This window comes from Canis lupus, chromosome 8, assembly GCF_011100685.1.
Source record: "Canis lupus familiaris isolate Mischka breed German Shepherd chromosome 8, alternate assembly UU_Cfam_GSD_1.0, whole genome shotgun sequence".
In the NCBI taxonomy this organism is placed as follows: Eukaryota; Metazoa; Chordata; class Mammalia; order Carnivora; family Canidae; genus Canis; species Canis lupus.
Window position 1 is genome coordinate 43,112,016 of NC_049229.1, and position 13,263 is coordinate 43,125,278.

A 13,263-nucleotide genomic window follows, 5' to 3' on the forward strand; every position below is an offset into this window, starting at 1 on the left:
GGTTGCTTAGCGGTTTGGCGCCGCCTTCAGCCCGGGTCGTGATCCTGGAGACCCGGGATCGAGTCCCACGTCTGGCTCCCTGCATGGAGCCTGCTTCTCCCTCTGCCTGTGTCTCTGCCTCTCTCTCTCTCTCTCTCTCTCTGTGTGTGTGTGTGTATCTCATGAGTAAATAAATAAAGTCTTTAAAAAAAAAAACAGAAATTGGACACATGATCCTATATATGTTCATTTTGGAAAACAAGCCAGCCATAAACATGTATGTGTGTGTGTGTCAAAAGTCATAAAGATGTCATAAGCGGGGAGCCTGGGTAGCTTAGTCAGTTGAGAGTCCAACTCTTGGTTTTGGCTTGGGTCATGATCTCAGGGTTGTGGGATGGAGCCCTGCATGGGGCTCTGTGCTGGGTGTGGAATCGGCTTAAGATTCTCTCTCTCTCCCAGTCTCTCTGCCCTTCTCTTTGCTCTTTCTCTTTCTCTCTCTCTCTCTCTCAAACAAACAAATAAATAAAATCTTTAAAACAAAAATGTCTATAACCTTTGGTCCTGTTACCCCACTACGGGAATTTATCCCAGGAAAAGACCTCCCAGTTTACCATCTTTCTTAGAAATGACCAAGCTCATTCCTATACGAGTCTTTTTTCTTGTTGTTTCCTCTGGAACTCTATTACCCCAGATTTGCTTATGGTTGGATGTCCATTCAAAGTCTCAGCTCATACGCTGCCACCTCCGAGAGCCTGCCCACGGTCACCTGTCTAGACTTGCTCCTTCTCCTCACAAAACCTCCTGGCATGCGTTAGGAATGCACATTTTCATCCAGAGGACAAATGCCCACTCGTGAAACCGCACCTGGTCTACTTGGGGAAGGGATGTTATTCGTCTTACCTGGGAACCCTGGCAGCTACTTCTGCCAAGAAAGAGTTCTTGCTGGCTTTCAAGACTCTAAAAAAACCGGCTGAGTGGGAAGTCAGGCCAGCCTGGGGCCAATCTGACTGTCATTTCTTCCAGCAGTCTTTCAGATGCAGATACTGCAGGTGGGAGAGTTGCCCTCCCCCCTAGCGTTTTCCTTCTTGGCTTCTAAAACAAAGAAGAGGTAAAGAAAATTCAATGGGTGAGAGTCTCTGTCAAAATAACACCTAGGCAACACTTAATTAAGATGAATAATTTCAACACTCTCAAGTCAGACAATGGAAATATTAAGAGTTTCCACCAAAACATAAACTGGGCCAAGTGGGTGGCGTCTCCAGAAGCTTCTGTGAATATTCCCAGTTGGGGGAGTCAGGGAGCAGCTTCTTGCTTAGGGGTGGAGGGAATTAATTAATGACTTGGTTATTTCTTGCCTCATGTCTATGCATTTGTACTCCAGATGTGCCTTTTCCAGCAGACACTGATGATGACTGCCTGCCTGGGAGCCTTTCCATCCCTCTTTTCCATTTTTTGCTTCCCTCTATGGACAGTGAAAAACCTCAAAATTCACTTTTCCAGTCTCCACAGCAGCTAAAGGTGACCTGTCTTTGCCCAACGAGAACCAAGGGGACATCTGTTGCAAGGATCTAAGAATGTTTTCTCCCCACTTGACAAAAGGAGGGAAGTCAAAAAACTTGAGGTGCATTGACCCTGCACCTCATTACCAACATTTGATTCCTGTCATGTGGGTGAGTGATTCCAGGAGCTATGGCAGCCATCTTGCAACCATGAGGTGATAAGCCTAAGGATCAAAAAACTCTAATAATGGCTTATCCTCAATTACATCAGGGGGGTTGCTGAATCTACCCTGGAGTTACCTTGAATCTAACTCACAAAATAAATACCTTTACAGTTTAAGTTAGTGGTTCTCAAAATTAGTGGTTAAGTTAGCATGTTAGAATAACCTGGGAAGCTTTTAAAATTCCCTATGCCAAAGCCATAGCCCTACCAGTAAAAGCAACATTTCTGGGAGGACTGCGTAAGATAGGGTGGTATTAAAAAATCAGTACTTTTAAACATCTGGTGATGCTAAGGTGTAGCAAGTTTGAGAACCAGTAGCATAAGCCAGTGGTTCTCAAACTTTAATATGCTTACAAATCACCTGGGAATTCATTAAACTAAGACAGATTTGTCAGGTCTGAGGTTCTATATTTTTAGTGATCCCAGTTGACATTGATGCTGCTGGTTCAGGGACCATACTTTGAGTATCGAGCATCACTGTTACATTGGCTTAAGGCACCCTAACTGGTACATCCCTTTTCTAGGTGCAAAAGTCATCCTCATTATTTCACTGGTGTGGGTGGAAGAAGCCCTTTGGGAATGATGAGACAACAGAAAGGACTTCTCCCTGCCAGAGGTCTGTTAGCCCCTCTGTGTCACCAGGCCCCCAGCCAGAGCTGACTGGTTTTTAAGTGAATGCCTCATCCAGTAGTAAGCAAAACCCTGGGCTGTGAGGCTGTAGGCTGTTTGCCGGCGTCCTATCCTGCGCACGCTGCCCCAGCCAGGCCAGCTTTTATGACCCACCCAGGCACATGCAGCCTTGGGCAAAAGGGCTCTAACTAGAGCTCACTCTTTATTTTGAGGCCTTCCTGCACCAGCCTCCATCTCAGCTTCATTCTTGCCTGGTAATAAGGGGGTGGCACTTGAGGTAACTTCTTTCTCTTTGGTTGCTAAAAGTCAGGCTTCCAAAAACAGCCAAGGTGAAATTTCAGGCCAGAGAAAAGAGTGCTAGCAGAGGCCCTCCAACCCCATCAGAGTCATCTGCATGTTTATCCTTCCATGGCTCTTTCCTTCCAATCTCAGGGGCGACATGCCAACTTCCCGACTGACACAGCAGTCCCCTGTCCGCTTCTGCAGCTCTGAACCCTCTCAGCAAGGTCTTCGATGACCACTCAGCTTCTCCTTCTTCTCCCTGCAGGTCCACTGAGCTGGTCTACGGCTCCATTTCCCTATTCCCTGTGTAGCAAACCCCCTCAAGGAGATTTGTTAGTCCTTGCATTTGGGTCTCCTGCTGTCCCTTCATGCTTGTGCTCGCTCCAGACCACTCCACTGAGGCTCTCTTGTCCAGGTTCCCTGTGGCCTCCAACGTGCCAGTCTACACGGTCTCACCTGTGAACAGCTTTTGGCACAGGTAGGCCTGCCCCTTTCCTGCCAGCGTGCCTTCACTTGGTCAGCACGCCTCACCTGCTTGGCTTCATCTTTCCTCTCTGGCTCCTCTTGTTCCGTCCCCAGGGTGGTTCAGCTTCCTCTTGGGGACTTTGTAGTAGAGACCCAGGGCTTGGTGCTCACTTCCTCACTCCTCTCTTTTAAGTTTCTCCAGGGATCCCATATCTCCCTTAACTGTCAGCTCCACATGCAGATGACCCCACTCCAGATGTAGACTCACAGCCTCACATCTCCAGCTGCACCAGGATCTCCATGGGGGTGGTCACTGGGCACCTCCAACGTCATGTCTCAAACACAAATCTTTTTTTTTTTTTTTTAAAGATTTTATTTATTTATTCATAGACACAGAGAGAGAGGCAGAGACACAGGCAGAGGGAGAGGGAGAAGCAGGCTCCATGCAGGGAGCCCGATGTGGGACTCGATCCCAGGTCTCCAGGATCACACCCCAGGCTGTGCCACCGGGGCTGCCCCTCAAACACAATTCTTAACTTCCCTTCACCAGCACCACGGACTTGGAAGCTCAGGAGGCAAACCTAGTAACCAACCTTGCCTCCTCTTTTTCCTCACACCTGTCTCCATTCCAGGATCGAATCCTCCTGGTCCACTTTTCTGATAGTTGGCAGCTTTCAAATCCCGTGCTCCATGTGTCTCCCAAATCAGTCCGTGGCCTCCTGTCAGACATAGAAAAACTGGGATTCTGTGGGCTGCAGAGATGCAGCCCTGCCTTCTTTTGCACCCCCACCTGCTGCCACACTCTCCTTCCCAACACAGAGCCATGCTGACGTCCTTGTCATGCCTCAAGCTCCTCCTTCTGGCCACAGAATATCGTACCTGCTGTTCCCTCCCCCTAGATCTGCCAGTCCCATTCCTTTCCCTCAGGCCTCTTCTCTCCAGAGATTTCCCCACCGCAGGTACAGAACTAGCTTACCTTTCCACTCCAACCACCCTCCCCTTATCTCCCTTCATCTTTCTTCCTGTCACCATTGACTCGGTTAGGTTCTATACTGATTTGTTTATGGTTTTGTTGTGTCTTCCCCTTCTCGTCTGTAAACTCCACCAGAGCAGGCCTTTGTTTGCATCATTCACGGCTAACCTGCAGAGCCAAGCATGGTGCCCGGCACATAACAGGTGTTGACTGAATGAATGAGCATGTGTTGCCTTGACACTTGACTTGCTACACGATACTTGATACATGCTGTGAGGAAGGTACCTCAGCTCAGACTAATCCACCTAAGAGAACACATGTCTGTCCTGGAGCTGCTTCTGGAGGAGAAGCCAGGGCCTGTTCCTGGGATGGTCTCATGGTCACCTGAGCCATGACTGAGGATCCCCCAGCCAGCCCTGGGGACCAGTTAGGCCGTGGTCTCTTTCATTCCCAGTCCTGGATCTCTGCAGGCCTAGGAATGATCGGTGGATGATCCTAGAAATGAAAGCCACCCCTACACCTTCTCCGTCCTGTGTTCAGTTTCTCTGGAGGACAGCGTGAATTCCTGGACAGGTCCTTTCAGCCCAGGTTGGGAAGTTAGAGAAGCTGACCTTGGAGGCTGCCCTGGGATGAGAGCTGATTAGCCCCAGGAGTGCATTAGAGGAAATAAATAGATAAATGAAAGGATGGATGAGTAAATAAGTAAATAAAAGCTCCTCTTGGGATCCCTGGGTGGCGCAGTGGTTTAGCGCCTGCCTTTGGCCCAGGGCGCGATCCTGGAGACCTGGGATCGAATCCCACGTTGGGCTCCCGGTGCATGGAGCCTGCTTCTCCCTCTGCCTATGTCTCTGCCTCTCTCTCTCTCTCTCTCTCTCTCTCTGTGTGACTATCATAAATAAATAAAAATTAAAAAAAAAAAAAAGCTCCTCTTGCCTCTCTATTTACAACCCTTGGAATTTCTACCCTTAGAAATTCATTCTTTTTTTTTTTTTTAAGTAGGCTGCACACCCAGCATGAAATCCAACATGGGGCTTGAACTCACAACCCTGAGATCAAGATCTGAGCTGAGATCTAGAGTTGGACACTTAACCAACTGAGCCACTCAAGCATCCCAGAAATTCATTCTTAAGGAATGAGAGGAATGTAGCTCCACCTCCTGTAAAGTCTCCCAACCCCCACACTCCTGCCCCCCTTCCCAGCCCTCCCTCAGCAAAGGGGCCTCCTCCTCCCTCCCTGGCCCCACCTCCTCCACCTCTTCACCAGGCCAGGTACACCTCTGGGGGCGGGCCTGCTAATCCCTCAGACTGGTGTCCTCCAAAGTTCCTACACCTTACTGTGCAAATAAAATCATAAGAAAATAAGAAAAAAGAAATCCCTCAGGAAAGGGTTAAAGGTATAGATTCCTCCGGTTTGGGGCTTATGCCTGAAAGCTGCACTGTAAGCTAACACGCTGTCTTCTGACACAGAGACTCTCCGGTGACACTGGAAAGGACTGTGTGAGAGATACTGCTACCTGGGCCTCCGCCCGGAGCCCTTGATTTGGCTGGTCTGGGCATCCTGGGCCTCGGGACTTGAACCCTCTCTGCCTCCCACACCTACTGCATTCCCCCACAGTCTCTCCTGCGCAGCTGGGGCTGAGAACCACTGGCTGGCTAATAGGCATTGACTGGAATGAGGGCCCTGGTTACGCGGGCATCTCCGAAGGGCTGAGTCACTCAGCCTCAGCCTGGCGAGCGTTTCCGAAGAAGCCTGGTGCCAGGCCCTTGTTGGTTGCTGGGGAAATGCAAAGAGATGTGGTCCCCCTCAGAGTTTCCATTCACCATGGAAAGTCAGAGCTCGGGAAGTGGCTCCACAGGCATGCCACCCCCGTGATGAAGTGCAGGGTAAGGGGAAGAAAGGGCTATGGACGAGGTGGCACTGACCAGTGCCAGGCTGGCTCTGGTGCTGGCTATCTGCCGGCTGGCTCAGTCTGCACCCCCCCACCCCAAAACCTGCTGGGAGAGGATGTGATGGGAAGGGAAGTAGGGTCCCCAGAGTTGAGGGTCTGGCCCTGAACCAGATGTGTCTTAACTGCTGTTCTGTCTCCGTCCAGATGCTGTGTGGGGGCAGAAAGGGAGTCCAGGGAGTCGGCCTCTGACATTTGGCCCTGAGAGGTCCTTGGATGCTTGCTGCCCAGGGGTTTAGGATCCCTCCATCAGCTGAGGGGGTCAGGAGGAGCCCCAAGCCCCTCTAGTGCTCTGTGTCCACGTGCCCCCAACCACCGAAGGTCCTGGCTCACTCTGCATGCTCTAAGAGCCTGGGTACTCTGGGCTTACATCCCCTACCAGGCAGTGAGACCCACTAGGGGTGGGGGACAGTATTCCCCTGACCCCACCTCTCCAGTGTAGAGCAGGCACCCAACAAATCAGGCACTAGGGGGCTGTCAGTAGCACAAGGCTGCTGAGGGTGCCCTGGGGCTGCAAAGTTGGGGGTGGCCTTGGATCAGAGAGGCCGCAGAGAGAAGCCAAGGGCCAACAGCCCAACTCAGCCTAGCTGAGTGACAGCGGACTTAACCTGTCTGTGCTTCAGTGTCCTCAGTGACAAACTGGAGAAATTCACCATTGTACCTACCTCCTAGCACTGCTGTGAGCAATGCTGCTGTGAGACAAAGCATGTAGTGCACCTGTACAGCCCAAAACAGTATGATCAAAGTATTGTCCTGATTGTCACTGTTATTGACATCGCGTTATCATCAGTGGTGCCTCATTGCCAGGTTGACTCTGGGCCAGCCCCAGTTGCAGACCTTGTACTGTGAGCTTGGGCTGCTGCCCTGGGTTTCCCTGGCCTTTTTCTTAATCCTGGGGATGGTCAGGCCAGGTAACATCTACAGCCAACGACCTTGGTAAGCTTGGTACCCAAAGCCAGTGGCACTCAGTATTGGCCGCATGTTAGAATTACCTGGGGAACTTTTAAAAGTCCTGATGCTACATTAGATAAAAATCTGTTGTGGTAGGATCCAGGCATCAAAGGTCCCCAGGAGATTTCAACCAGCAGTCAATATTGAGACGCACTGCTCGAAAGCTCACATCTCATGCACAGGAGAGGCAGTACTCCAGTGGCTGGAGGCTGGTTTGGGGGTCAGACAAGTGGCTCTTGACATACTACCCACATGACCTTGTACAAGTTACTTAAGACTTCTCCGACTTGGGACACCTGGGTGGCTCAGCGGTTAAGTGTCTGCCTTTGGCCTAGGGTGTTATCCTGGAGTCCCAGGATCAAGTCCTGCATCCGGCTCCCTGCATGGAGCCTGCTTCTCCCTCTGCCTGTGTCTCTGCCTCTCTCTGGGTCTCTCATGAATAAATAAATAAAATCTTAAAAAAAAAAAAAAGACTTCTCCAACTTAACTTCCTCATTTATAAAAAGGGGGGTGGTATCAACCTCACCCCATTGAGGAATAACATGAAGTTCAGTAGGGTGCCTGATACATAATAGGAATTTAATATGCATTATTATTTATAGTCCATCGCTCAGAGTTCCCCTCATTGGCTGAGTGTACCTTCCAACGTGCCCAAGAAGATGATACCCACCCTCCCCACTCACACACAATAGTACATTTAAAGTTCTTCCTCCTGAGGCTGCCTGAATGCAATTGTAAGCCTTGTCAGTTCCACTCTTGCCTCACACCATTGTCAACCAGTTTCTTGGGATTACTGTAATGCTTATAAGGTTGCCCCTGGGCCCCATTTTAGAAGGTTCTTTGTGTCCTCCTTAGGTCTGATTTGTAAGGCACTGTTATGACTAGTGGGTCTCCCCAGGACAGGATTTTCTCATTTGAAGTCTTCAAATCCCTGTGTTAGGGATGGGGAGAGGGTCCCCTGTGCATTCACCCAGGAAAAGCTGCACAGCCTGATTGAAATGTTGTTTCCTTGCTTTGGGCTAAAATTATCTTACCTTATACTGATTGGAAACCCTGGCAGTTTCCATGTGGAAAGAGAGAGATGGACTGCTCCCACTGCATCCCTAACCCTTAGTGTGCCACTAGTCCTAGGAAAAAGTTAACATAAAAAATTAGTTCAGAACTTAAGGGCCTGACAGAAGCAAACCCCAAAGTACTCTGTAAGAACGTTTTCACAATGTAGGGCTCACCAACATCCCATAGCAAAAATGCCCTTGACTAGCAGTTAAATGCCCTTGACTAATTAAAATACAAAAATAGATCAATGATTACCTATTAAATGTATTTTCCTCCACAAACCTCTCAAAAATGAAGATTTCCAGGGAAAAATCCTGGCCATAGGAGGGATCACTGGTAATGGCATGGTAGGGACCCCCTAGACAGGACAGGATCAATTAGAATGGGGTGCTGGGACAATTTTCACCAATTCATATCCAGGCAAAACTAAGATGCTGTTCTGGCGGGAAGAGCTGATTTTTTGTACTCCGAGGAAGGGTCAGGAGGCCGCACCCACAGAACCTATCTGCCCTGTGAGGCCAGAACTAATGTCTGAACTGAGGGGTAGGAGCTGAAATACAGGGAAACCACCATGGTAGAGCTTCTGCCTTAATAGACAGGATTATTATAATAGATGCCATCTCTGTTCCCACCATATACCAAGCATCTGATATAACCTGCTCTTGCTAAATTCTACCAACAGCCCCATAAATTAGATACTAATGTCCCAGAGAGTTTCTTCATTCATTCATTCACAAATTTTTAAGCTCTCAGTAAATGAGAGAAACTCAGCCCTTTTTGGGAGCAAATGCCAACACAGTCTCTGCTTCATGGAGTTTACAGTCTAGTCGGGGGAGACTAGTATTATTTAGAAAACATACAGGTCAATATATCAGAATACTTCTGGCAACATGTCAGCTTGAGCTATTTCAGGTTGCCTCTCCCTTGCTACCATATGCTGCATAAAGCACAAGACAACACTTGAAAATACACAGCTGAGCTCAAAAGAAAAGAAAATCCTCAGATTCCAGAGATAGTACATGAACTGAAAGCCAGAGTAAGGAATGGGAGCTTGGCCTATGATTCATGGGGTTTGGACTAGACAAAGGCCCTAAGGCCTGGAGCCTGGATTTCTAAGGCCCTTTCAAAGACAGGAGGTGGCCCCAGGCTGTCTGGTAGGAGAGCTGTAACTAATTCCTCTGGATTTATCCTTTAAAGGCTTGGAGCCTTAAAAAGAGTACTAGTCAGGGAAAAAGGAGGCTGTGAAAACTCTACTAACCTGGCTTGCAGAAGGAGCAACAAAACTTTCTCACCATCCTGGGCTTGGGTGGGAGAAAAGTTCCTGTGAAAGATGGAAGGCCCAGGCCTGACCCATGTGGAAGAGAGAGATGGACTGCTCCCACTTCATCCCTAACCCTTAGTGTGCCACTAGTCCCAGGAAAAAGTTAACATAAAAAATTAGTTCAGAACTTAAGGCCCTGACAGAAGCAAACCCCAAAGTACTCTGTAAGAACGTTTTCACAATGTAGGGCTCACCAACATCCCATAGCAAAAACAACTCCCAATGAAGATGAGTTCCCAATTGAAATTACAAACCACACAGGGAAAGAAAGTATCATAAGAGATAATCAGTACATACAAAAAACAAAACAAAACAAAACACACAGAAGAATTCACCCTCGCAGAAATAGAAGTAATAGAAAAATCTAAAAATAAAACAAACATGTAAAGAGATTATGAAGATTTTTTTAATATTCATAATGCCTGGCTGGCTCAGTAGGTAGAGCTTGAGACTCTTGATCTCAGGTTTGTGAGTTGAGTCCCACAATCTTGAAAAAAGAAAATAAACAATAATATAGAATAGGCTAATACAAAAAAAAAATGATGGATAACAAGCCAAATGGAAGTTCTAGAAATGCAAAAAGATAGTTTTAATAAATTATTATTATTATTATTATTTTTTTTTTTTAATGATAGGCACGCAGTGAGAGAGAGAGAGAGAGAGAGAGAGGCAGAGACACAGGCAGAGGGAGAAGCAGGCTCCATGCACCGGGAGCCCGACGTGGGATTCGATCCCTGGTCTCCAGGATCGCGCCCTGGGCCAAAAGCAGGCGCCAAACCGCTGCGCCACCCAGGGATCCCTTAATAAATTATTGATTAAAAATTAAGAGGTTAAACAGCAGAATAAGACATTGAGCAAGCTGGGTTATATCTTTGGAAAAAATCACTCACACAGTGAGAAAATGACAAGAAGAATATGAGAGCAGCCATGGCTAAGACATATAGAGAAAGAAATGACAAGGTCTGGCACACCTTAGCCAACATATCCAGGAGAATGAAGAGTGGATGGAAAAAGAACAATATTTGAAGACCTAATGGCTGAGAATTGATCAAAATTGAAGAAAACCCTCAATTTTCAGAGAATAAATACCCAGAATCCAGAGAAAATTAACAACACAAACTCACACCTTGGGCACAGGGTGGAAAATCTGAACAGCAAAGCCAAGCAGATAGTATTGTTTCTAATACTGTGGTAGTTCTATGAAGAAGGGGTACCCAGTAGTGTGGAGTGAGGAGGGATGGGGATACTGATCTTCCCTAGAGGTCAAGGAAAATGTGATGCTTAATTGTACATGTCAACTTGACTAGCCTGTTGTACCCAGTTATCTGATCAAATGCCAGCCTAGATGTTGCTGTGAAGGTATTTTTTAAGATGTGATTAACATTTACAATCACGGGCAGCCCTGGTGGCTCAGCAGTTTAGTGCCACCTGCAGCCTGGGGTGTGATCCTGGAGACCTGGGATCGAGTCCCACATTGGGCTCCCTGCATGGGGCCTGCTTCTGCCTGTGTCTCTGCCCCTGCCCACCGCCCCACCCCGCCCGTCATGAATAAAAAAAAAAACTTTGGAAAAATATTTTAAAAAATAAATGTTTTAAAAACAAAACAAAGCATTTTAGTCAGACCTGGGTGGCTCAGTGATTGAGCATCTGCCTTTGGCTCAGGTCGTGATCCCGGGGTCCTGGGATGGAGTCCCGCATCGAGCTCCCCGTGGGGAGCCTGCTTCTCCCTCTGCCTGTGTCTCTGCCTCTCTCTATATCTTATGAATAAATAAATAAAATCTTTAAATACAATCAGTGGATTTTTAGGTAAGGCAGGCAATGCTCCATGAGGTGGGTGGGTCTCATCCAGTCAGTTGGAGGCTTAAGAGCAAAAGTTGAGGTCTTAGGGATCCCTGGGTGGCACAGCGGTTTAACGCCTGCCTTTAGCCCGGGGCGTGATCCTGGAGTCCTGGGATCGAGTCCCACAGCAGGTTCCCTGCATGGAGCTTGCTTCTCCCTCTGCCTGTGTCTCTGCCTCTCTCTCTCTCTCTCTCTTTCTCTCTCTCTGTATGTGTCTGTCATGAATAAGTAAATAAAACCTTTAAAAAAAAAAAAAGTTGAGGTCTTAGAAGAAGGGATTCTCCATCAGGATGGCAACACAGTAACCCAACTTGCTGTCCTGTGGATTTGGGACTCAGGATTGCTCATGGACTCTTACCTGGATTTCCACTGTAAAAATCTCTGGTTTGCTAAGTTTGTCATTTCTCTCCATTTCATATGAACATAAATCCCTAACCATTAATCCCCTAGAGCAATTCTGTGTTCCCTAAAGTTTGAGAACCACTAAGTGAGAGTACGGAGGTGCCTATGCAGAAGCCTGGGGCCTTCCAAATAACCATTGGCTATGATCGTGTTTGCTGCTGGGGGCTCTGAAGGAGACAGTGGAGGACTGAGTTCTAGAGCCAGCCTGCGTCTCCTGGGACACAACATGTCTGTCCTAAAACACATGTGGTGGCACATGGCACAGTCCCAGGCCCTCAGGGCTCAAGGCCCTTGATTGGTACCAACCTGGCATCTCTACAATTTAGGATTGGGGCTGGCTTTCTGGGAGAATATCTCTTAGGAAAGGGGAACAGGAGCTCCTGGGGTGTGGGCAGAGATCCAAATTCTAATATCTTTAGTTCCTAACAAGGCACCTGTGCTAAAGGGCTGGGTCCATAATGCAAGGGAGTGGGGGATGGATGGAGGAAGGGAAAGACAGAGGAATTTCCTCCTCTTCTACCTCTGAGAAGAAGAAATCTTTTTTTTTTTTTAAAGATTTTATTTATTTATTCATGAGAGACACAGAGAGAGAGAGAGAGGCAGAGACACAGGCGGAGGGAGAAGCAGGCTCCATGCAGGAAGCCCGATGTGGGACTTGATCCAGGGTCCCCAGGATCACACCCTGGACCAAAGGCAGGCGCTAAACTGCTGAGCCACCCAGGGATCCCCTAGAAAAAGAAATCTTTTTGCACACGGCTGACAAGCAGCCAGAACGTGCCAGAGTTGTTTAAATATTGAAGTGCTTCCATTCTGCTTGGTAATTAGTCACAGTCCTGAGCTTCCCCATCTTAAGTGTCTCCAGTGCTCTGGCCGCCCCTCCCCTCCCTGGAGAACCTCAGCCTCAAGTAGGGCTTGCCTCAGCCCCTCAAGCTAAAGTTAGTTCTGTTTGGTCACTGCCCTCTGTGCCAGTTGCTGCAGGGGGCTATCATCTAACTCTGGGGTTTCTGTACCCAAAGGGGAATGTGCAAAAGAATCATTTATTTAAAACCACAGGGGCTGACCCATATGATAACAGCCACAGTGAAATCAGGCGACACTTGGCATTCTTGCCTGGATTTTCAGGTCCGGGGAGTGGCTGCACAGGCTTTTGGGGGCACCATGCTGCCTGTGTTGTAGTGGAAAACCCTTGACCTTAGAGAGCCTTGGGTCCTGCTCTGGTTCCAAATATCCTAGCTGTGTGACCTTAGATTATTTACCTAACCTCTCTAAACTCCTGAAAAATACCCCTTGCACAAAGTTGCCAGGGGGATGAGGGTATTGAAGACTCGGGAGCTCAGTCCCTTGTCTCAAGGTCCTGTGCTAAATCCAGACCTATAAATATAGCAACAGAGGATCTGCCCCCGCCTGCTGGCTCCTGCTCTTCCCAGAAGTACTCTCAGTCCGTGGTGATGGTTACCAGGATGCTGGCTGTAACCAGGTGCTCCCTTGGCCAAGGAGACACTTCCCTCCTCCTCTGAGGGCCTGTGGATAACAAGCAGGGAAGTGACTGGAGGGGCTGCTGGCCACAGCCTTTTCTCTGCCCTGCGTGGTTCCTGGTGAGTGGGGCTCATTGCTGGGGGGCAGGGGGAGGTGGTCACCCCCCACCAGGACTCACGTGGATTGTCTAGTCTTCCTCCAGCCCATCCCACCTAACACTCA

At 48.4% G+C, this 13,263-nt stretch overlaps 1 long non-coding RNA gene across 1 annotated transcript in view; it reads left to right on the forward strand.

The window, feature by feature from the left end:
* Positions 1-12,984: 12,984 nt before the first annotated feature.
* The window catches only part of LOC119872884, a 36,589-nt gene continuing 36,310 nt past the window's right edge, over positions 12,985-13,263 (forward strand). The window contains exon 1 of the long non-coding RNA XR_005363474.1: positions 12,985-13,160. This is a non-coding gene — a long non-coding RNA (uncharacterized LOC119872884). The remainder of the gene's footprint in view (positions 13,161-13,263) is intronic.